Raw genomic sequence first — 23,999 nt, 5'->3', positions numbered from 1 at the left:
CGTATTACTAGTTTAAAACTCAGGCTCTCACCTTCATTAGGTAATTAAAATCAGGATCTCGTCATAATTTACCTTTGTCTTAAACTTCACAATTTCTCAATATATTTCCTCAAATGAAAGATCTATAATTTATGTTACAGCGGAATATTAAAGAGAGTCTTTTTATTGTACCCTGAACATTTAAATGACCTACTTTTATCTGTAAATGAGTAATGAGCTACCTAGAAAGACAAAATACGGTCGATTACGTCCTTTGAGTGAACCCTTTTGTATTGCTCGTCAGTGACGTCAAGGCAAAATTAGCTGTGCCGGAACGTACTTCCCTTAACTCATTTAGAACTGAAACATTACTCTGTTCTTTAATTACAAGATATCAATAATTTTACTATAAAATTTTTGTTTTGGCTACGAGTGTAATTATAAGATATTTTGAGGCAGCAAAATTGATGAAAGTGTTATTTGACTATTATGTCTTTTGTTAACCAGCGCCGGAACGGCGCGGCGTTCCGGCACTTTCGGGGACGATAACACAACAGTTTCTGGTTTAAAATTCATGCTCTCACCTTTAAACATCTGGTAATTGAAAGAAGAATTTTGTTATAAATTGTCTTTATCTTAAACTTGGAAAATTTTTCATGAAATTCAATTTCTATAATTTATGATACAGCCAAATGTTAAAGAGCGTGTATATATTGTATCCTGAACATTTCAATGTCCTAATTTTAGCTCCAAATGAGCTACCTAGAAAAATAAAATACCGTCAATTACGTTCTTTGAGTGAATTTTTCGAAAATTAATCAACCGCTCACCTATGGGAAGAGGTATCTACTGAGTATTTACCAGAGAAATTGATTTCCATAAAAGTAATTCAGTATGAATGGAAATATTTTGCATAGCCTATAGATACAGATGGCAATCAGCATTATAGCAATGAAAATAAACATTGCTGAAGTAGACTGAACACGTCATAGGTGATACAGACATTTTGGTGCCTCTGCTTATGAAATGGTAACACAAATCTGGATCTTACGCAAGCTTTCGCAATTTAAAGTCAATGAACTAAATGAATTTTACAAGTATTTTTCATCGGGTGGGTATCTACATGATAACCGAAGGGTCGTGGTTTGTTCCTTGTGGCATTATTAATGTGTTCGATGGAGATTGTACCCATCACCTAAATTTATTTAATTTTTGTAGAATATCATAGGCATTCTTCCAATTCAGATATATTATTTACTTTTAGAAAGTACTACATCTAATACGAGCGTCAAAATATTGCTTATAACTTGTGGGCTCTCACTGATAGAGTTGAATAGTATCTTGACACATGGAATTAAGTAACTGTGCCACAGAAGAGATCAAGCAACCGGATGTGCATACAATCAGCAATTTCATAATACATAAGCGGTAAGACATTTTTCTAAAATACTAAATTTCTAATGAATTCGAATCAGGTGCCTCAACAACAATGTTACACAATATTCCTGACCGAGGGTCCACAGACTAACGATAGAACTACGCATCAAGAATAAATGCCTCAATTAGATTAAAAGCAAATTACTATGCAGTACGCCTCTTTGATGCTATTCCTACTCGATTAATTGATGATGAAAGGGGATGAAATGTTTTGAGCATATTTTAAATTATAATATTCCATATTTCTCAAAGTTTTTGTCTCAAACAGTTTTTTATATAATTAACAAATTTAGATATGTGCGCCTTTAGTAGCTTGATAAATTTCCAAACGATATCAACTGTTGCCCAAACATTATTTAACATTTTTTTCGCTAATGGTGGTAGTTTATTCATTATTTCTATTCATTAAGTGCTTTAGGATTCGAATTCTTTATTTATAAACAGCGCTTTTGATGTAACCCTAAATCAATACAACATCCTTAAAATTCCCTCCTATATTTACTGTGAATGACGTTTCATGCTGAATATTACAACTTAAGGTGATAATCAGTTTTTAATGACTTCATTTTGAGCTCTGTTATCAATAGTTCGTACATGCGGTAGTGTTTATATTAGCATTTCCACACGTAATTTGTTAAAATATATATTCGTTTCATAGCCATGTATTTCATTTTTTTTAATTGCAGGCCATGTATCTTCTAATTACATAAGTTAACTGGTAGAAAAATATGCGCAGATGTTACAAAACTTATGTTGTTTTTAAAAGTGCTGTTAAAACAAATGTTATTTTTCTTCTTAATTACATACCTATCACTTATTATGCATGACTTATCAATTGTCTTTTGCAAAATTATTCATGATATACTTGTTCAGTTTATCTCAAAGTAGTTTATTCTTAACTTCATATTGTTTAAGCCAGTTAACGTGGGGTTGTGTACATTTTGCCTACCTTAAAACTTAAATCCATGTTGGGGAGGACTTTGGGATGAAAATTGATCTGAGAAGGAGTACAAAAAATGTGATTCGATCGGTTTCGCGCTTTTAATTAATCGGAATTAACATTTATTCCTCTCTTTACGAATAAAATTATTATACCTATGTTTTTTAACGATAAAAATGATTGTAATATAAAACTACTTACCACAGAAATGTCTTCAGTCTTCAGAGCTCTCTCCAGTTACTCGAAATCCTCAGTTGATGCGCTTATTTTTTTCCTTGGCTAAGATGGTCCCTTCTATGTGCATTGTGCAGTTTTCTACTCGAACGAAGTCGATTGCCGATCCACAGCAAGAGACCATTTCACCGTCTCTTGAAACTTCTTCGAAATCTTCCATTTTGGTGTGAATTAATGACACTGAAAAGAAAAAAGAAAGCATGCTAATATTAAAAAAAATTAACTAATATAGAGTGAGATAAAAGAAAAAAAACATCGTGAAAAAAGCGAACACACGGACACATTCAACGGACAGAGAACGCAAGCTGTTCACAAAAATTATTACATATATGACTGCAATTTTGCCAAGTTTCGCTCGTGGGTTGATTGCAGAATTATGGTAATTCAGGTAAGATTAACAAGAATTAATGGGGGCCTATTCGCTACTCAATTACAATTAATGACGAAGAGGAACATATTTTGTCAGCAGGATACTTGTATCTGATACTAACATGGGCCATATATTTTCTATCTTGGAATTTCCGAATTTCTCTATATGGCCATTTCACAATTCAAAGTAGCCCTTGCCCCTTGCTGCAGATCAATGTAAAAATACTTACATGGTATTTCTGTAAACCCGCGGGCAGAAGATAATGTCTTAAGAATGGAAGACAGGTCACTGTCCGAAACTTTTGCCAATACGACTGAAATAACTAGATGTAGGGCCAGAGAAAAATTCCTGGAGCTACTGAAAAATTTTCACGAAAATAACAATTGTAATTCATGGAGGTTAGGACCCTGAGAGCTCCCCTTGTACTGAATATCAGTTGAATTCTAAAGACAAAACAGCTCAAACAACGTGATGTAAATTTTATTTCTATTATCTTTTAAAAGATATTTGTCCCTTAAATTAAAGTTCAGCCCAAGATTCTCAAGGTAACACACAACCTTATTCTGGCATATACTTAACTTTTCAGTGTTTTATACTGTGTTGAGATAATGATTTTTTCATATCCTCGCAGCAAAATGGGAAAATCGCTAAAACACATATCTGAGACTTACTGCTCATTTCCATTAAAAATGATGAGAGGAACGTTTGAAAAAGAGTGAATACGTCCATTTATACTGTCTTAAAACAACGTAAAAGTTATGAACCAAGGTTGTCCTCCATTCATTTCCAGATCCTCCATACATTTTCCTCCCATTTCGCATTTAATAGCTCTCTGATGATGTCACGGAGACACTTGTAGAGTCCGAAACATTTATGTATTGTGACACTTAGTGGAAAAACTAAAATCATATACGACACTTTAGAAAGCAGTCGTAAAATTATGCAGGGGTCAAATTTGAGACGCATTCTTCTAATGGATAGACATGTACTCATTCAATCCAATGAAAGTTTTATTCCTACATTTTTCCCGCGAGCCTTTGCTTAATTTTACGATAAGTATCGCAATAAAAAGTTATATTTTTAGGAGAGCATTTAAAATTTTACGCAAAGAAAGAAATTTTGCCAAAACATTTTACCATTCAACGAACACAAAATAGGGACATTCGGAAAAATGCATATTTTTAGTTTTAGTGTTGTAAAGAGGTTATGACACAATAGAAAATGCACAAAAACTATTATTAAAGAATTTAAACATACCCTTCTTAATTTTCAAATGCTTTTAGCCCTAATTCATCCCATAACTTTATTTTTCAATTCATAAATACCCACCATTGGAAATTTTTCCAAAGGTACACCGTGAAAATTGCTCAAGAGCATACATTCACGGAGTATCAGACTTCCCACTCCTCTAATAATTTTATCTTAATCCTGCTGCGCTAAGCCTAGAATTTGCATAACACAAGAACTCCACGGGAACGGATAGTATTTCACAGCGGTTGCCAGAATCTCGTTGGGATTCAGAGTTTACGCATGACACCTAAGTTGTGGGAGCCACTGAGAAGATCTTTCACAGTGACATTAAGAACGCTTTTGATCAAATAAAAAATATTATCTGGCCCAATAGGAAACGATAAGATTAGAGGTACATATATTGCTATAGACCAGAATAACATTCGTTTTTACTACGTGCGTTGAAGAACTAAATTAAAAATCACTTAATCGTGGAAGATTTCAAATAAAAACCACATGATCCTCAGAGAGAGGGTACCTTTTCTCAATCTAAATGGGAAAAATCAGCCGTGGTCACCTTTGGCTGAAAATAAGGCTAATATTGTCTGCTAGATACAAGCGCCTTGTAAAAGCTTCTGGAAGGTCTTGCATGTCTAGGTAATACATTTTGTATATCATTTTAGGTATACCGATCGTGCATAAGATTAGACTGAATAAAATATTTAGGCTTCCTGGTAAAGCTCGTTTATGCTGAACACTCCGGACGCCTTTATTGGTCCCTTAACACTTTTCTGCGTCCCACCTGTATACTTTATCTAGGATTTTCTATTAATTATGCTGGATTTCCCAATCCATTGATCCCACTACTTGACAGGGCCCTGGCGCAATGAACGATCTCTGTTTTTTGATCGAGTATTTCTATTTAGTAACCCACATTTCCTCCTTTAACCAGCAATTACACGTACATATCTCAGTCACTTTTATGCTGTTGGGCGTGTATAATTTAACTAATAGCTCTAATTAACGAGAGCTAAGGGAAACCGTCCCGATGATAGCGGTGCTGAAACCTTGTCTGGCGTCACAATATTAAAAATCAACAGCTGCTTTTATCGATGCATTAACTGCTTAGGTAGCCCATCGACATCGATAATGTTTGAACTGTATTATGCTATTCAATCCCCTGAATAGGATTACCCTAAGTTTTGAACCTTTAATTTCATAATAAAATGTCACGAGCGTGATGCGCCCGCTCCCAGCGGGCTTCCCCCGCTCTTTTCAATGCAGGTCCACAGAGGGATAGGTGTGTTTCTAATTTTAAAATGTAGAAAAAAAGGCAGCTTCTTATGTACAAATTTAATTGGAATGTTCATGTACAAATTGAGGTCAGAGGACCTCTTTTAACACAACATTGGAAGTAATTGGCGTTGTCCTTGTTTAGCGTTTTCCTTAATATTTACAAAAATAGACCGTTGAAACACCATGAGTTTAGACGCACATGATGACTCATACTTACGTATCAACAGGAGACTTGAATGTGGAATCAGCCGCATTTTGATAAAAGTTATTTAAAGAATGCGAGATATTGTTGCAAATGAACAAATGTATCAGTTTGTGCGCCGTTAACGTCAGGAATATTTACCGGTTTACCTCTCGAAAATTCCACCATAACCAAGACTGGAAAACAAAGAAAAGAGGGAGCCAGAGAAAGACAGAAAATAGTTCGCCATAGACTGAGTACGTGTTGAGTCCAAGACCTTTCTGTGTTAACTTGATATAATATGTTGAAAGCGCGTTATATTGCAAAAAATATAATGTTGAAAGCGCGTTATATTTAAAATATATATAATAATATGTATCTGAAACTAAATTGGTATCAATTAAATATCCTGAAATAAAGGTTTGCTCTGCACCATGGAGCAAGTGCATGACGTCAAGATGGCGGATCGCCTCATCCCCTAAGAGAAATATCAAGGGCCATTTTTTTAAACCAATGTTAGGAAACAATAGCAATATTTAGGAAGTAAGATATGTCGTCGCATGTTCTATGATAAATTCTGTGAATTTTGGTACCTCATTTGAAGAGTTTGGTTGCGTATAAGGTGAGAAAAAGGTATCTATACAGTAGAAATATATAAGATCGCCAGGGTTTTAATGAAGCAGCACTCATTGTAGGCCAAGAAGGGGCAGATTTGTCGTTATAAATCAAGCTCTTTAGATCGCTCTTTCAAGCGCAGAGTTTCGATATTAAAAGACATCGATTAGAAACCCTATAGCGAACTTTTTTTTAAGTTAAGGTAGGTAGGTTGATCGTTTAAGAATTTGACATTGGCCGCTGAAAATAATTGGTATAAAATTTTCTATGGTGAAAACTCAGGCCAGGTTCCAGGAAAATAATACCTATACTAGAGGTGGCCGTTTGGACAGGTTTCTTTGTTTACATAACTCCTAATTTATAAAAGTTTCCTCAGCACAAATTAGTTCAAGCAAGTTTTGGATTTTTTTAACTTTTAGTCTCCGCCACAACTGAGCTAGATTATTTCAGGCATTTTAATGTCTGGTAACGGGCTGTTTTTTACAACAAATTGAGTCGGGTTTCGAGGTAGTATAAGCCTATGTGATTGAATTATAGTAGCAAACGCTACAACAACTCTTTTTCCGACACTTACTTTGTCATTCAATAGTTTGAATACTTACTTAACATTCAATGGTTTGAAAAGGAGGGCTTACTTACTCACGGGCGCGTGAAATTCACGCATTCAGGAAAAGGAGGTTGTTCCTTACCTTGGGGCACTTCGCTATTCGAGGATTTTTGTGTCGGAAAAAGTGTATATAGGTCATTTTGGAGGAAAAGGTTCACTAATTTCCCTTACAGCGGAGCCATGGTGGTAAGACATATTATTTATACACAATGCGACGTCGCAAACAAATGTCGTTTAGATATTTTCCATGTATCTTAAAATATTGATTTACATTTATCTTAAAATATTGACTTCCATGTACTTATCTCCAAACGTTGATTTTCATGCATGTTTAAACATTGCCGACCTCGGTGACGGCAGGGTAAAGTTCTCACCTGCCAAACAAGAGGTTGCGAGTTCTAGTCCCGTCAAGGTGGATTTCCCCTATCCAGAGCATAGTTGTTCGTGCACGTCTAATTATTAACATGCTGAAAACCACTATGTAAAAAGGCCAATATGAGCTGTTTTCGGTATTATAGCAATAGATAAAGAAATAATAAATGAATTATGAGCTGGTAAAATTGAAACCTGCATCGGAGAGCCACCTTTTTTGTTGTAATTTTAATTTTCCCGGCGATTTTGGTGGAACGGTCAACCTTCCCACTCCCCTCATAATCCGCTCCTGTGTATGAGTGATTTTCCGAAGCCTTCACTCGGGTTAGGAGCCTTCAATCACAAGCCAAATCTATACCCATTAAGCGACCTCGCTCTTCCTTCAACCCCTACCAACTCATACGCTTCTTATCAGTGGGGTAGCGAGCGGGGGTTTTTGGGGGAATAAACCTCACCCCGCCCCCCCGAGCACAGAGATTTTTTTGTAGTAGAAATATTTTAATGCGAAAAATTTTGTAACTAATATTAGGGGAACGGATGACTCACAAGCACTCACATCAAATTACACAGGTCTTCCAGTAAAAAACTGCATAGGCTTTCCATACATTTTCTAATAGATTATGATGTCCTAAAACCGAAAAAAAATATTTAAAAAATTCCATCACATCAATTATTTTTATAATACTAAAATTTTATATTTTTATTTTGGGTAAAATCCTTATTTAGTTAAAATTTTGTATTTTATTTTTTACGCTTCAAATTTATTTTTTTTTCCTTTCATTCTTTTCAGCGTTTTGCCTGTTTAAACAGGATTAATTCTGTTTAAACAGGCTAAGTGTTATGGCCCATAGAGGTTGTGCAATTTATTATTATTATTTCCACAACTGTAAAACTCAACATTTTGAAGCATTTATCCTAAATATTTTTTGGGGGAGAGGGCCCCCGAACCTCCCGCTTACCCTGACGGGCATTCCATATCCTGAAGATCCCCCAGATGTAGTTGCGCCTAAAACCCCCCTAACCGTATTCCTAGCTGCGGTCCTACTTTTGGTATGACGCCCCGATTCACCTGACACATCTACGAGACGCATAAAGATCGCGAACAAACCCGTGGAGGAGAAATAATGGTGGTATGGTATTTAGAGGAGGCGACCGACAGCTGAAGTCATTTGCGCCATGAGGGAAGGGTATGGAAGGAAGGATGGAGAGAAACCCGGCGTCGGCATTAGCTTGCTCTTAAAAAAAGGCACCAAGGCTTAACGTCCCATCCGACGGACGATGTGCTGCGCTTGAAATGTCCTCCACACAACATTCAAGCAGGAATCGGGCAGTCTCTGAAAATTCTCTGCCGCTGCCAGGATTTGAACCCGGGCCCACCGGGTGGGAAGCCAACACTCTAGCCACCACACCAACCCGATCCTCAGGAGAAATAATGTCATGTCCATCGGAATGATGGGATTCGGTGGTGGCAGACCTCGTGAGGTGCTGGGAAGGAGGAGATTGGGGTAGCCGCTGAGGGAGGGGAGGGATTTTGGTTGGAGTGGGTGGAGGTGGGGGAGAGTGAAAGAAGAAATGGTTTGGGAGAGGTGGAGTGGGGGAGGAGAGAGAGAGAGAGAGAGAGAGAGATAGAGAGAAATGTGTCTCTCAGACGTGCGAAACAGGTCTTGAAGCAGGGTAATTTATGAAAAGGAATCCACTCCTCCTCCCCACCACCACCAAACACTATATCCCCCCTCCCCACTCCCACACCGCCCGTATCCATCGTGTGGCCTCGGGGGCCTTTGCCCTCGACCCCACGAATTTCTCCCGCCCCCCCCACCCCACCCCCACACCCCCGCCTCCCGTGTCACCTCCCCCGCCCCCCTGTCCGCTCCCTCATACTCGGGAAAGCACAAAGTCATCTTCCCCGGAGTGTGTGTGTGAGTGTGTGTGGAACCATCTAAATAGCGTCTCATACTCATCCCGCTCTCCGACACTAAACCTCGGAGCGTCTTACACCACACTTAGCACACTAATGCATCAAAGTGATTATATAAAAGAAAAACTTCGATGTCACTTGACACTACAGTATGACTTGGTTAACACGACCACACAACTATTGACGCTATACCGGAGTGACTCTATGAAAATGTTATTTAAATAATCAATCGATAACACAAGAGAAATAAAAAAAATTACGATTTTTCATAAGATAAGGAGACTATTGGTGTGAATACAAGTATATTTATGAGTAATAGTATTGTGATGATTAAATTTTATTTTAAAAATTCAACAAAATGAAGTGTTTTTATGCAAAGAATACAGTATAACATTTACGTAAAGGTACAATACAGTATGTTAGCAAAAATCCAAAACTTATAAGCACATTTAAATGAAGTCCTGAAAGAAATAAACATGTGAGTGACTAATGAATGCCCAGCACTAAGTCTCGAGCGTCGCCCATTTTGGTCATTTTTATAAAGGTTACTTTACTTTATTCATTGGAGGCGGATTTTGTTGACGTTTTGGAATCAAATGACGATAAATCTGAGGTTTTTTCAATGCTTAAACTAATAAGTTTGGCGATGCTTAGGAGCAAATGACGTTATATCCGTGTGGACGTAACGCCCGAGGCCGAAATAACCAAGGTGAACTGTATTTTATCTTTCTTTATCCCTTACATAGCAAAATAGCTGCTGCCACAGCAATCTCTTGTTTTTCTCTCTGTAACCAAGGCGTCTTCACTACACGAAACACTAAAAAACCAAAAATCAAATGCATAAACAACAAATGAACTTCAGAAAAAGAAACACATAATAAGAATGGAAACGTATATAAAAGTGATGTCGGTCTAACTACATGTATCAACACTGCCACTACTCAATATTTCACTACACTACATCCAACACAAAAGTACGACCTAACTAATTCGAGATGAACTTCATTAAGAGAATGCATCACTCCCGCCAGAGACCGGTAATATTATATCTTTGATGAATTCAGGGATTTTGCATTTCGCTCCTTTACCTGCCATTGGAATATAGCGAAATTTTCGTTTGCGTTTTGTTTTGTTTACCTCTTGTTGGTGGTGACCAGGGTGTACCTATTGTTGCAAACGCGTCTTACACCCAGAACACTACTACTATGTCGGAATCGGAACATCGGAACACCGAAAGATGACCTGGGCCTCAAGACGTCGGGAGTATACAGCATCCCATGTGAATGTGGCCACGTTTACATTGGGGAAACAGGCCGCACCATAGAAAAAAGGCTGACGGAACACGAACGATGCATACGCTTGTTCCACCCACTGAAATCAGCTGTGGCAGAGCATTGCCTGGACCTCGGTCACCGAGTAGATTTTAAAAGTACCAAAGTGCTATGCCGCACAGACAACTACTGGGATCGAATTGTCAAAGAAGCCATACAAATCAACATACACCAAAAGAACCTAAACAGAGACAAAGGCTTCCAGTTAAGTAATACGTGGAAGTCAGTGATCAATCACTATAAATCACCCCAATTCAGAAAGGACCAATCAGGGCCCACTTGAACGGCCCTCATGAGTATGAATACCGGAGAAAAAACTTGGCTCAACATTAACCCCTGATGACGATGACGGACTTAGTCATGGAAACGTTGGGAACTACAACCCGATACGACACCCGGTGGGAAACCCGAGAAATATTCCTGCAGAGCATACGCCGGGAAAAACTCAGATTCTAAAATGTATAAACTTTAACTTCAGAAAACGTCGAAGAAAATTTTTCAAATTTGGGACTCAGGAGAACGCTGAATGTGATGTACCCAACTTTTCCCGAATAATTGAATATGATAACTTTGGGTTTAATCGTAAAATAAGCAAGACGCCAGGAATTCCAATCAAGTTAAGCTGATGTGTCCTCTTAAAAGATGCTATCTCCCTGTCCGCATTTTCTCCTCAAACTAAGGTAAGTTAAGTTTAAAAAATAAAATTTCTACTTAATTTTTAATAAAATTAGTCAGGCCTCATGACTTCCACTGTTGGATGAAATTAATCGTCTCCTAACGACAAATTTTTGTGAAAACAGTTTTTAAATTACATTAACTCTTTAATGAGCCATGACTTATTATGAGTATTATGAGTTAAAGCAAATTCTATTCGTTCAAAAATTTTATCTTTTAGGAGAATACGCAGGTAATGATGAAATGCTTGGCAATTTTCATTTGTGTTTATTACGACCCGAAATGTCTCAATGCTGCCCTTTTTACATCGGTAAAAATCTACTTTCATACCATAAAAATTGACTCTAGCGTTTAAATATGTTTTACAGTAATTAATAAATATAGTATGACGTAATTTATTTTCCTGGGAAAAAAGAATTGCAAAACGTTAAGCCTATGATAGCAAAATTCGGTCGTTTTAGCTACATGAAGATATAATACTTTCAGATTAGCAACATCTTCATTGCAACTCGAGGGTGACTTTCCTTGTTCTTACGCTGGCCTATGAGCGAAGAATCACCAATGGCATCCCCTAAGGTTTAATCATAATGCAATCAACTTCATTTTACTTTTTAAATCGTGAAAGACAGTTGGTAGAAACCTCAAATTTCCTTAATATTGGATAGAGGATAGATAGGTCCAGTTTTTTGGTAAAAGCAGAATACTCAGATTCCAAAAATACACGCTAGTAGTACCCTAAGGTGGGTAGTAGTAGACACGCTTCCAAAGCTATCTCTATAGTCATGCCGTGTTTAGCCAAGTTGTGATGAGTGGTTTGAACTTGATTAAATTTGTACCTTATAATATTAGATGATTTAATTTTAGCATCAGCGAAGTCTCTCTCTTCTAATTGAATACGAAGGATAAATATATACCCTTAAATAAAAAAAAACCCTATTCTTGAGAAACTATACTCACACGGTTATATAGGGTAGTCGTTGAAAAATTTATTATCTATTTAGGCGTAAGGAATTATCTTAAAAAAATCAGATACTCCTACTGCAGCTCTTCTTACGTCCGGTGACCTTCGTAAACTGAGTAGTCACAGAGTCAAGAATCACTTTTAAGGGACTCAAATAAATCAATAATTTTATTTGAGTAAGAAAATTCGATGTACTTAATTCATTTTCTTTACATTCGCCTTAATCATATATCAGAAAATCTGAGATTTTAATATAATAAATATTAACAAACAATAGTCTATCTGTATTTATTGCTGATTGTAACAAATTATTTGATGACTAGACCCACTTCAAAATTTACTTGTGGCATGTCCGTAGAGTTTAATTAAGCAGATTAAAATCAATAGATACTCGGAGAATTTGCGGAGCCGATAAACTCATTTTTTACAAATGCACCTTTAATTTTGATGATTCTTTTGTCTCACAATTTTCGAACTGTAGAAATACAAACAATATCTGAACTCAAAATATAAAAATATCTGTACAAACATATCATTTCAGAGCAAACTTTTTTACGGTTGCTTCGAACTGGATGATATAAAAATATTTATTAATGGATGAGTCAGATTTCAATGTACATGCATTGAGCAACTCACAGCGTAATTTTCGATAAAGAATTCTATGAATTTGACCCGAAATATCAACTCCACCTTTGTCCCTGCCATCCCTAAAATGTTCCATACTCCATACGACCCTTTCACAATCCCTGCCAACAAACTACTGCTCTCACGTACCAAACCACACGAATTCTCGGGGTAACAAGATCTCCAATCTATATACACATATTAAGTTTGTTACGTGTCAGTTTGTGAAAAGTGCAAAAACGGACCAAAAACAGCCTGCCCACAAAACGGGACACAAACAGTGGCAGGCCACAATTAATTACTGTCTCCCCACTGCAGTGATTCTCCTTTGTAAAACTATAGCAATCAGCAACAAGTGCAACAATATGACTGGCAACAGCATCTATCTAGCGATTTTTATTGTTGGATTATTCTTCTTTATAAGATAATCCTCTAAAATCGCTGGAACAGTAATAGCTGACGCCAGGTTTCGATAGCTAGTGGGCCCTTTTTCGATTCTATAGCGTTAATGTATCTTTCCCCGTCCCAGCCCTTCCAACCCTTTCCTGCCCCAGAGGCGCTGCGTCGTCGGGCTCCTATCGCGGCGGCGCCTCTTTCCTTTCTCCTTCCTTTCCTCCCCCTCCTCGAGTTCCCGGGCGAGTCAGCCGGTGCGTTGTACCCTCGCAGGGATCTTCTGAGCCCTCACTTCTTGGGAACAGCATCATAACGATAAGTGAAAAGGCGACTACCGGTAGCGCATCAGAGGCAACCTAGCTGTGCAACAGATAGGTTGGCACTGCTTCATCTATAAATTTAGTTATTCTCAATTATTTACCTCCTTGTGCTCAGAAAAATTTTCGTTGCAGTTCCAGCCGAGATATTTGGAAACAAATATTACGCTTACTATCCGAGGAGTGAAAAGTATGAGATCACCGATCTTAGAACGCATGACGTATCCCTTGCTTCCACAAGAGAGCCAAGGTGTCCACTTCCTTCATCAGCTCCGTTTCTTTATTTCTTACGAATTTTCCCTCATTTCATTTTTTCCCCAGGATCCCATCCTTTGTATAAACTCGTGACGGAAGGCAGGCTCAGATCTGTTCGCGTGTGGATGCGGAATGATTTTTTTTCTCCTGCCGTGGAAGATCGTACTCCTCTCGGCTCTATTCCTCTCCACTCTTCCCTTGATACGAATTGTCTCAACCGACGCACGACGCTATCCTGGCCCGCGAAGTTTTTAAGCGGGGAAAAGGGCGAATATTATGATAGCCATCCGTGAAAGGCTAGTCTGGCTCCGGGTCTGGCTCCGGGCCATTCCACTCAACAACTCGTGGCCGCGGCAATCAGAGATGCTTGACGCTTTTCCGTTTCATGTTCGTAATTGAATTTCAGATTTTTTTTTCAGAAATAATTTTTTGCTTGCCTTCAAATATAACGACCACCATTTTAAATTCACGATTAGTCACCCACATATTAAAGTGCAAAGAAAGAAACCGTTACTTTGTCCGAAATTCATTTTCTCCTATCATAGGCAATTGGTCCTTTCAATAATTTGCTTTGAAAATTAGTGTACATTACATTGTATCAATAAACGAAATTTTTAAATCCGACCAACTTTAAATTGCTGCATAACCCAAAAATTTTAGATTCCAAAATTCATTATTTCACATCGCTTTTCAATACTAAATGTGTCCATCATCTGAATTTCGAATAAATTAATTTATACGCTGTACAGTCATTTTGGAAACACACTTTTATCGATACCAGAATAGGAATATTTAACGCAAGAGTAAGAGTTGCGTGGATATAATTGACACGAACATAATGTTACAAAAGAAAGATGAAATAGTGAATGCCTTATGCTTTAAGTCTGAAATTCGTGATGATAAATCGTTCCGTATTCGACAAAAAAATAAGGCAGTCTACTATCATGCGGCTAACATCAGAAGACACTAACATCCAAGTTCTTAACTGATTTTAGACTGAAAAGTTCTACTAACTGCTCATGGCCAGCAATTTAATGTCACTTACTCGCTGTCGTTCGTCCTGAGTCCAATTTAAAATTTCGATAATTTGTCCTCAGGGTTTCGGATGATTTTAGAGGGGGGTTGATTCTATGAACATTTGTTGAATCTTGTCTCATTCGCCCCCAAAATGTGTACTAATGAATCAATCAGTGGTCGAAAGTGAGTTTATAGTATACTGGCTTTTAAGTATGATTAATGATTTTAAAAAATAGTGACAAATAAAAATATAACGTCAACTCTGAAACATAACAGACGAAACTACTCGATAATCATTTTTCGTAAAAATTTTAAATGTAAAAATATATCTTCCTCTACTTTTTTTATCTAAATGCGCAAAAGGGCATTTTCTCGTGACTCTGCCATTTTACAGTTCGTTCTATACCTATGAATAATTATACTCTGAGGTCTAGAAAAATAGAATGAGCGAAGAATTTTCCGAAAAATACTAACTGAGAAAGTTTATTGGGAGATATACCGAGTCACGTCGTCTATGGGTTAACTAAGTTCAAAGCCAGATATGAACAAAATTTGGAGATATGAGATTTTCACAAATACATGAAGCCCCGCCTTCCCCTTACCAGCATTTATTTTTCATTGCCATTATAAAAATTGTTGTTATTTTATAAGTTCCAAATTAGTTCAGCAGACTTTTTAGAATACTTACGTTATATTCTCTGAGTGCTAGAGGTATCATTTGTTTGTCATTTCTCTCGAAACCTCACCTTTACCTATTATCTGGTTCTTGCACTCATATCTTCAATAAAGAGATGGAAAAGAACTACCTCTGAAGACGCGACCGGGTTAAACAATCAATTGGCAGTTTCAAAAGTTGCACAACCTTACATTTGAACTCATTACACCAAATATAACATTAGCTGCCGAAACTAATCGATTATTATTTCTCACAAAACTTTAAAATGCAAAACGTTATTTCCCTATCCTAATTGCACAAAATTTACCAGTGTCACCAAAAAAATCGAGTATTTGCACGATCAATATGCATGGAAGTTTGATGTAGCAGAAAAAAAGGGTGAATGAAAAATAATTCCTAACTACCATATGTACTTCGTGTATAATTAACTTGTTTCATAAAGTACTGATAAAAATGTCTCGGACAATGATTAAAAGCGTTCTCGAGTTGACGTGACCCAAAATCGATTCCGAACGCGGTCAGAAATCATACCTAGTCATTAGAAATAAGCCTGAAGTCACTCAACGGATACCAGAAACAGAATTAAGAGCGCATTCCTGGAGAAACATACCTATCATAGTTGTAATCACTTTCATTGCAAAAAAAAATTCTCCGAGACGAGAGCCTTCGTACCCTTTTGTAACTGGGGATGAGGTCATCAAATCACTACCTTTCTGGAAATAGATTGGAAGGCATAGGGAGGCCAAAGTGGAATGTAGCAACGCTGTTTGTTTTGCGAGAAACTCGAGTCATCTGATCAAAAGTGGCTCTGTTTCACAAAACAAACGTTTCGGTGCGGCCCCGTTATCTTGAATAGAGATGCGGCTCCTCCCACGCCTGCCCCGCATGACTGCACTTTCAGAAGACACGGCCCACCACCCGCCGCATAAGGAATGCACGCGGAACGATCCCCAGAGTTCACGTGACTAATTCCGACAGTAATCAGATACCCTGGAATAATATTTATTGCCATGCGCCGGTTTCCATTCCGTGGGCAACGGTTGCGAGCGATTTATTGCATCACCCGTTTCGGGCCCCGCTTGCCTTTTTTTTCTCAACAAAATTGATACCCGCCGAAATGTGGTGAGACCGATTCGGAAATTTTCACCTTTTTATTCGGTGATGAACGCTCTCTACTGTGGGTTGGCGCATTGTCCGGGTTCCAATGATTTCTAGGCTTCGTTCGTGACGGTGAAGTGGTAAGTAGAATGATAGACTCCCGAGATTGAGGGTTCCTAGTCAAAGCCATTTCCCGGCAAAAACGTTCTGCTTGCGATTGTGAAGATATTTAGGTGCGTTACTCCTATGGTGACCTTTGGTAATCCTGTGAAACATTTTTGGAGTCGCATCAACTTGTTTCTTCGGAATGTCCCGTGACCAGTGGCGGGACCAGGGTAGGTATAAGGGGGCTTATTAGGGAGTAACCTCCTAGAAGTAGTGGGGGTTCAAAAAAATTACCATTCTATCTAGTAAAAATTGGATTTTCAGTGGGGGGGGCTATAGGCCCCCCTAGCCTCTCTCTGGATCTTCCACTAGATTGTAACATACCAAAAGCGTGTAAAATAGTCACTAAGTTTAGAGCAATCTCGTAATTCAATTCGTTAAGTAGGTAAATATATTGGAAAATATAACTAAATAATTTTGTTATAATTATATATTAGTTTTGCTCAAAGTGAAAATCCACAAAAATTTCGGTTTTATCTTATGTGTGTTTCGACCTAATGGGAAGGAAATAGCCCTCTTCCCACCCCCCCCCCCTATTGATCCGCCACTGCCCGTGGCCATATATCTACAATTAGTGGCAAAGAGGTCGAAATCTATTGCAGTTCGATTTCTACGAGTGAACTCGATAGAGAGGATGAGCCTTCAAGGCAAGCATATTTAAGGATGCAGGAAAGTTAAATAATCTAAACAGTGTCATTTCCTAGGTTTACTATTACATGGCTTGCACGTAATTTGCAGACAGTGGGCCTCCATATTGAATTTACGTTTCGCGCCCGTCTCTTTCCGTCCGTGGTCTCATTTTGATCGGATTCAAAAATAAACTAATGAGTGGATTAATTTATTGCAAGCTTCAACAACGTATTTGTGACAAAATGGCAGCAAAAAATAGGGCGGGCTTTCCTCAAGAACCTCCTATGCTCAGAATGGTAGGATGTAGCTGCGGTGGGCGGATACGAGTTAAATACCTGTAAAGGACCTCGAAAGTCCTCGAGATACCATTTCTTCATTTTGAGAAAATGTAGGGTACTTGGAAAGTATCACGGCCTATTGGGTTACTTATTGGAAAAAGTTCGAATGAGTGCGAGGCTTAAACAGGGCGACGCCTTGACTCATTGACAAAGACCTTAGTCATGCGTGTCCCAGGGAAAACAACTGGCCAATTGCCCTGCATGAGTGATTTTCATACGACTCTTATTAATATGATGACATAGCCAATGTATTGAATTTAGGCGAGCAGTGCAGGTTGTTACGCGGAAAACAATCTTAATAAAAGAGCATCTAGAGATTATTTTAGCAAACAATAATGATGCCATCGACTGCATAACGCATTTATTGATAGAGTCAAGTTTCCATCATAATAATTAAGCAATATGTAGCGAGTAATTGGTGGATAAACGGAACAAGCAATCATGAGAGAGAGACGGTTCGAAAAGATCAATTTATTTGTTTAACACATAGGTATTGCTACAAGTAGGCTGGTGGTAATATGAGAATTATAATGCAATAATGAAAAGTTCATGGCGAAACAAAACACAGTCCTATTCCACAAAAGTTTATTTTAACAGTCTACTAATTTCGACGTTTACACCGTCATTATCTAGACTGACTGGAAAAATAATGACAAGCCTGCCTTCTTAAGAGCAAAGTAAAAGAACAAAAGATACACTTATAGGATTTAATAATTCACTAATACGCATCGAAGCGTCCTTAAAAACCAATTTCACCACAACTATATCAATTTTAGCTCATTTGCAATGAATAAGGCCCCTATTTAAAAATTTAGAGAAAGTTAAGTAGAATTTTTAGCTTAACCCTTGGAGGACCAAGGGAGGGCTAAAAAATGACCACCATTTTATTTTTTCAATATTGTAAGTACTCATTCACCCAATACATATTTATAACTTCGTTATATTGTCAAATATAGGTTTAAAAAGATAAATACATCTTGATATATATGGAAAATTTTGTTCATACAACGTTATGAGAGCGTAAATACGCGGTGGACACAAAGTAACCCTCCCTTGGTCCAACCTGTGATATATTTTTCGACCGAATGGAATCGTGCAATGGGACAAATAGTTTTGTTTGGCATTATAATTTATAACTTAATTAGTTTAAATTAACTATTAACGTTTATTTTAATTCAACAATAGGCTCCATATTGCATTTATGTAATTAAACTATAAGATGTAATTACTTTGATTTTATTTCACTAATTTCTACTCTTCATAGTTTCAATTATTATTCTATTCTAAGAAATCAGAATTCATAAAAATAGTTTAAAAAAATATTTATCTTACATATTGATTAATTTTCTTTAAAAATTTTGAACTGCATGTTTAAATACATAATTACTCTCTGTTTCTATTCACTTTGCTTACTCTTATAGACTCCGCTTGGCAGAATTATAAACTGATACATTATATCGAAAAAAAGCTTCTGAATACTCTTCTGAAATTTTGAATATTGAAGTCATTCCCTCTATAATACTTTCACAAAAACCTTTTAACTGTATTTATTTTATTCATTCATGAACTGGAAAGGGCGCAAAGAGCTCTATCCAGCCATTCATGAAGCATCTATTTAAAAAAATGAATTTTTGCATACCCCGGAAACACTTTGGTTACCTATCTAATCAGACTCGCAAGAATTCGAAGTATTTTACCTTCATGTCAAACTGGAATGCCATGGATGCGAAAATATGAGTGCAACAAGAACTAGCCCACTTTCTTACCGTGATATTAGTGTTTTTAAATTTATGACACACCGGCTAATTTACTCAATACCTTCACCCTCACCCTCAGCTGCTGCGTGATTTGAACTCTCGCCATTCAAGATGCATTCTGTATACAATATAATGCAATTTATACAATCAGGGTACAATCCCAAAATTACCTATCATACGGTGAGCATTTACGATGCATGGCATGCTGTCTGCAAATCTCCTTTGAAATTTTGGTCCTAATGTTGACATCCTGAGCTACTATGCGGTGGCTTTTGAGTGAAAGGGTTTATATCTTTGAAAAGTTTTCCTATCTGCTTATCTACTTGACTGAGAGTGACGTGTAATGAAAATTGGAAATTACAAGTGACACAGAATAATTCAGTAATGAAGAATTGAGTGAAACTGTAGTCCATGTTAGTGAAATCAGTTCAAATAATGAAGTAAGGCAGGTGAAGGAAATGACTTTTGTAGGAAAAAAGGCAGCTAGGAAGATATTGAGTACGTTGCAAAAATGGCAAGGAAAAACCTGAGTGATCCTCCTCGCGTGACTAGGCGAACCATTCAAAATATATTGCGGAAAAAGCAATGTTTACTGCCTGCTGGTAAGGAAAAGGATATGCGCAAGTCATTTGAAAAAATTTCAACCCTGAAATTCTTGACATGATTTTACGGCATACAAATGAAGAAGCAGAACGAACTCGAAGTCTAAAAATGATACGGTAGAACTAAAATCCTTCGTAGGAGTTTTGATATTGTTCGGTGCAAACGGTGATAGCAAGTTCGAATTGCATGATTGGTGGTTACAGGGATTTGGAAGGTCCTCCTATATTGCTGCGGAGAGTTGAAACTGATATCAGGAACTATTGCCTTATTTGGTGAAAAGTCTACTCGGGGAAAGACAAAGATGAGAAGACAAAGTTGCGCTTATTTTTCGGTATTCCAAATGGCCAATGCGATATCACCCAAATATTAAATTTGTGAACTCGATATGTTAGTTGATGAAATGTTATCATTGTTTAGGGGAAGGTGTAGATTTATAGTATTCATGAAACGATAACCAGGGTAGTATGGGGTACTTATAAGAATGTTCACCAACTGTTATGAGAGGTATGTGCTCAACATGGAAATTATTGCCTCAGAAAATAATGAACTATGAACAAGCAGAGGTTCAAACAAAATAGTGAACGCCTGGTGATCCCAATCAATAATTCCGGGGGAAATGTGTCAATGGGTAGATACTATAATTCTGTGGAGCCAGCAGAAGAACTTTATGGATTGACTATGGTTGGAACTATGCAGAGTAACAGAAAACTTATTCCTGAACAATCGAAGGGAACAGCTAGTCAGAAGATTTTTTCAAGTTTATTTGAATTTACAGACCCGAGATCTGGGAGTCCACCGGTTACTCTTATCATTCATCAATAAAGAGAAGCCTAAGAAAAATATCGTTTCTCTATCCATACAGCATATAGAAATTAATTCATATCCGATATAAATGTCAGTAATTGTTTCAAAAATAAATCTGACGTAAATTTGCTCTACTACAACACCAAAGGAGGAGTTGATGTTATTGACCAGACGCTATGCAAGTATTCCACCAAAAGATCTACAAGAAGTTGGCCAATCTGTCTTCTTTGCACTAATCGACATTGCTGCCCTAAATGGATTCTCTCTTTTTATACTCATTTTCCTCAGTAAAATATCAAAAAAATTAAAAGGAGACATCATTTAGGCATATTTGTTGGACCTTGAACTTGTGCGGCCACAATACAGTATTAGTTGGAAAAGACAATAGGTTTACAGAACCACATTTTATTGATGATGGAAGGGGTCGCGGATAGAAAAATACAGCCGTCATATGTTGCTGTCAAAGTAATTGGCACAGGAAGTTTCCACGCGTGCAGCAACGCACTCACATCAAAAAGAGGAAAACCAAACAAATTATAAAAAGCTATGATTATATGTACTTACTATATGTAACAGTTATATTTGCGGTAAACATGGCATAAAAACTAACGTATACAATACAGGCAATAATGCTGCCTTATCAGAAGATTCGAGTTGATTATTCATTAGTGATTGCTAATGTTAATAATTTTATAACTTATCGGAATGATATGGTTATCGATAAATAAACACTACGAGCAATATAGAAGATATTTTTTTTAATTAGGAGACGTATTATGATTTATCATGTACTTTTAAATGAGGTAACTGAAAACGGAGAGGAAAATTTTAGGTTTATTTTGAATAATTATAAAATTGTTGTCCTGGAGTACGGTTGCTGAAAATTGACTTAAATTTGAAGTACTATGCCTTATTGTTATTTTAGATGTACAGTAATTGGTGATTTAGAAACTTAATTTTCAAATAAGGGCATGAAAACCGGAACCTCTGTGAAGAAGTTTTATCATTCTTTCGTTTATGATCAGTTTAAAAAGATTTGAAAATTTCAATATTTTTATTGCGATTTTATGACTTTCAGCTGGATAAACAACTTTTAAAATGTTTTAACAATGTAAAAAAACAATTGTTGAAGATATATTCTGTTTCATGATTAGTTAAAACGAAAAAAATATAAGTGGACATTTTTTGACCCTCCCTTGGTCCACGGTGTAACCGGAAAAAGGTTGGTCCTTTAAGGGTTAATCTGCGTCTTTTCTTACAATAGTAGCAAGAACACATTTGAATTTGTAATGGATAGATAAACGAAACCGAAGCCATGTTAACTCAGGCAGTTAATTTAGATATGGAATGGCTCACAAAAATGGGTCATTTAAATTTTAAGAGCTTTAAAAAATTGTCATCCCTATGTCATGGTGTACCTTAAGAAATTGCAAGGACAAATGGCAATAAGTTTTGTTCTGTTTGCGTGAATGCTAAACGAACCAGATTCCCATTCAAAACTGAAAGAATGAGAGGAAAGAGAATTTTTCAAATAATTCACACTGATGTAGGTTCGAAGATTTTCGCGGCGTTGATTAGAATGGAAAAATCATCCGAAATAACCCGAAAGGAAAAAACCCGAATAGAATGGAAACATCATCTAATTCACACTGATGTTTGCGATCCATTTGAAACACAGACTCGCGATAGTAAAAGGCACTTCGTATCATTTATAGATGATAGGATACATTATGTAAAACTAGACCAGACCTTGCAATTTCGGTTAATTTTGAGAGCAGATTCATGGAAAAACCTGTCAAAGAAGTTGAAGAATTTGAAGAGGACAATGAGATATCTACAAGGAATACAAGGGTTGGGAATACATTTCCGCCCAACAGAAATGGAAGAGCAAATAAAGCTGCAAGCATTTGCATAGTGACTCAGACTTTGCAGGAGATCTGTCTGAAAGAAAAAGTACAACAGGATATGTAATTTTGTTCGGTGGTGTGCCAATCCTGTGGTGCTCACACAAACTAAGCGTTGTGGCACTATCCTCAATTGAAGCAGAATTTATTGCAGTATCTGAGTGCTGTCAAGAAAAAAAATGCTAAGGCTTTAATTGGGGAGTTGACAGGCAAACCAGTATTTGTAAATTTAAATATAGACAATAAGAGTACAATAAAAATGATACAATATGGTCAGATGAGTAGGAGGACAAAACACATTGAGGTGAGGTACAGATTTATAAATTGGGAGTATTCGGAAGGATTATTCGATTTACATTTTTATCTCCCAGAAAATCAAGTAGCCGACATTCTAACGAAACCGTTGTTAAGTGTAAAGTTTGAAATATTCAGGAATTTTATTGTCAGGTGTAATCAATTAAATATTTTATTTAAAAATTTCAGTGATTACTAGAATATTTTATTGTGTTAATGAATGAGATTATTTTAATTGAACAATGTTAATGAATTAATACTCCTGATATTTATTTGAAGACTGTTTGTAAAAGTGGAATTAAGTTTTATAAACTGCCAAGATTGATGTAAAATGTTATTATTATTGCAACTACTGCTGTGCGCAGGGTAAAATTTAAAACCGATATTGGTGGCGCCACCAGTGGCCTAGGCGGAATAAACCCGAGCAATCAGACGCGCCACCAGACGCGCCACCGGTGCATGAAAATAATTATGACTCAGATTTTCATTATGGATGGCCGAAATTATATTTATAGGATATATTTTCAATAGCAAGAGGTCGAAACTAATAATGCTGTTATTTAGGTTTATCTTAGGTGTAGCTATCCTTGCAATGGGACTGAAGCACTAAATTACAAAAGTGATTAGAATTAATCAAACATTTAGAATTTTGGGATACCCATATTGTTGGTAAAGAGTTCATATCTCGATGAATACCCTAAACATTAAATGTGATATTATATTATCACCATGCAGTAAGCTCAAAGTACGGAAGTATGGACCCATTTACTCCTATGGAGTGAGCTCTACCTCAACTACTTTTCCAATATTCGGGTTTTAACAATATGCAATTCAACTTTTTACGGTCACACTTTTCAGGAACATAATTTTGTTTGAATCAGCATGATTTCAAAGGAATAAGAAAAATTTCTTCCTAAAATTTTAGCTGCACAGTAGAGGATGTTGCGATTTGAAATCCCGAGGGCTTACACATATTGG

Source organism: Ischnura elegans, chromosome 8, assembly GCF_921293095.1.
Source record: "Ischnura elegans chromosome 8, ioIscEleg1.1, whole genome shotgun sequence".
NCBI lineage: Eukaryota > Metazoa > Arthropoda > Insecta > Odonata > Coenagrionidae > Ischnura > Ischnura elegans.
This window is presented reverse-complemented; position numbering follows the sequence as displayed.